General features: G+C 32.7%; 1 protein-coding gene across 1 annotated transcript in view; it reads right to left on the bottom strand.

Annotated features, from left to right (window-relative positions):
- Window positions 1–2928, bottom strand: part of LOC111087854 — a 40170-nt gene that overhangs the window by 26949 nt on the left and 10293 nt on the right. The gene's annotated exons all lie outside the window — the stretch shown is intronic.

Below are 2928 nucleotides of genomic sequence, written 5' to 3' on the forward strand. Positions count from 1 at the left end.
ACGATGAGTGAGTTGATTACGAGTTGATGTAGGTACGATTTGCTTAACGGGAAGCTAGCTAGCTTTCTCCTTTACTGATCACGTGCTGATTTTTCCACCGATGACATTAGTTAATGTTTTCATAAAAATACTAATGTCCAATAAGAATCCACAGAAGTTAAATAATTTGTAATGTTTGAACTTTGTAAAGGTTCCTGGTCAAATATCTGAAGTTTTCCAATTGATAAGGGTTATAATAATCACAGTTATAGTTTCCAAAGTTTATAGCATACTGACTATAGTAAACTAGTAATAAATACTCTCTTTGGTGTGGTGCTTTGATTATATTTATAGGCGTATGAAGAGGCTTTCTAGAAATTTCAGTTTTATGTAACAATACAAATTTTAGTGTTTAGGTACACACATATATTGTTGATTCTTACTCTCGAGAATCTTCCACAACTTTAGAGAATAGGCAGAAGTTTCGCAATACTACAAGCTATGCATATTTTAAAATACAATCTTAATCTAAACAATGTCGATATTAAAATAAATATATAATAACAAATTTGTTACACTGTTTAAACTATCAATATTCTGCCCCTTTCTTACTGCTTGACAGAGTAACTTCACATGTGTCTGAATAAATACACATATTACTGGCATTATTTCAAGCCTGTTGTCTCTTTTACCTGCTCAAACACCTTCCACAAATTCTAGGCAGAAGATTGATACATGTTCAGCCAAATACCAGTATGCTATCTGCATAGATGACATTTTTCATCTATTGTAACCCTCTTAGAGCAGTCTCCACTAAATTCTCACACAGGGCAGATACATTATACAGACCAAATGGTCATGGTATAAAATGTGTGCATAATATCTCAATTGTTTAGACCTACTTTCATAGTTCAGTTCATCTTACCAATAACCTTATAGCAAGTCTAACTAATGTGTAACTTCTAGCATGTCAATGCATTCTTCTGTTTTGGCAACAGAAAGACATCAACACACATTACTACTTCACCTGTTTCAAGACAACATAGAGCATTGGTATACTATATTTCCACTTATCATCATTACTAGAGAGATGTATTGATTTCCCACCAGAGCAGGTTGTGACAATCCACTAGACTGACTCCATGCAACACCACGGTAATTCATTTGTATATATGGAGGTATGCCATTCCCTCGTCAACAAAGACTCATCCTCTCCAATGATTCTTAGTTCTTAATGATAGATGTTGCTATATTTTACTGCGATGCAGCTTAATTGTATCAGCAGTCATGTTGGTTGTTAACTTTGGCAGCAGGTCAATTACTAAGATGCTGCTACCATTTCTCAATCCTCAGTAAGAGAGAATGTTTGTTCTATGAGAAGCAGTGATGATAGCAATATAGATTTACACTTTTATGCTGACCTCAAACCTATATCCATTATTAAGGATCATATCATTGTTATATAAATGGAGTGAAAGCTTCAACCAGAGTCATGACTAATTCCAAGGTTCAAATGAAATCATGGCAGCATCAGTGTCCACCAAACTCAACTTCATATCTATGTGTCTTTACAGAATACGATAAATAGCACTCAATCCAGAATAAACTATGATGAACACCAAAAGCATCTACACCTGTATAGGTTAGTGGCCAAAACCATCCCAGGTTCATGATATCGACCCTCTTTTGACTGGTTGTCAGTGGATGGAGGGAAATTTGCTATAATTTGTTTATATATAATAGTATATGAACAGAGTATATTCTAATGTTGAACACCTCAAGTTTAAAGCAGAAGCTCCCTTTTTCTTGTGCAGAGTGTCTCTTATTTAAATCTTGAGATTTACTTGACTGCTGCAATGTTAATCTTGTCATGGTACCTGTACCAATGTACTAACTGGTAATCAGTGCAGCTGGACTCAAATTACTGAATGAGTCATACTAACAATTTGCACCAATAAAATAAATTATATCAAATTCTTTAAATATGCATTCCAGACTCATAGCATTGACATTGTGACTCTTACATTTGCCCTTTGCAATGCTCTTCCTGAATTCTGATGGATATTATTAAAAATATTTGAAAGTTTTTTTTGGTTTTTTCTTATTTGGAGCTTAAAAGTTTGTTAATTTTAAACCTTGAAACCCCAAACTTTATTCAACTCAACAAAATTCATTCTTGCAATGCTAAAATCTGGGGTTTAATTCCCCATGGTGGACATAGCAGATAGACCACTGTGGCTATGCTCTAAAACAAACAAACGAAAAATCTTATGTTATGAGGTAATTACTGTGCATACTGCATCATCTTTGGATCGTTTCTACTTACATCATATATCACCAAGAATTCATATTTCATAAACCTTTTATTTTACATAGTTTTCTTCCTGTGGTGTTGGTCACAAAAGTTACAAATCATAATTACATTTTCTCTAGACTTTTCGTTTAGCTGCGAGAACATTTACTTATTAATATCAAAATGATAAAGAAATGTTTTGTAACTGTTAGCACAGCTATTCAAACAATCAATAATATCTATTTCAAATGGTTGTTGTTCCATTAGTCAAGAAAACAAATCATCATACCATCTGGAATATTAGACATTTCTTTAACTCATTTAAATGCTAAGGAAAAACCTTTTCATTTTTATTATGAGCGAGCTTTTAATTCTGATACAAACATTATCTATTATTTATCCTAGTATTGCACAAAACTGTAATATAACTTCATAAAAAAGTATTACTTAAAATACTAGAAAACAAATTTAACTTTATAATCGCACCATAACTCTTAACTTCATGCTTCAGTTTTATAAAATGATTAAAAATAATCACTTGCTTTATGATTTTATATGATATAATTTCGCATCAAGTTTCTTCAAAATAATAATGCTTATTTGTTGTTTTTGAATTTCGCGCAAAGCTACACGAGGGCTATCTGCGCTAGCCGTCC

Source organism: Limulus polyphemus, unplaced genomic scaffold (assembly GCF_000517525.1).
Source record: "Limulus polyphemus unplaced genomic scaffold, Limulus_polyphemus-2.1.2 Scaffold2756, whole genome shotgun sequence".
Lineage (NCBI taxonomy): Eukaryota > Metazoa > Arthropoda > Merostomata > Xiphosura > Limulidae > Limulus > Limulus polyphemus.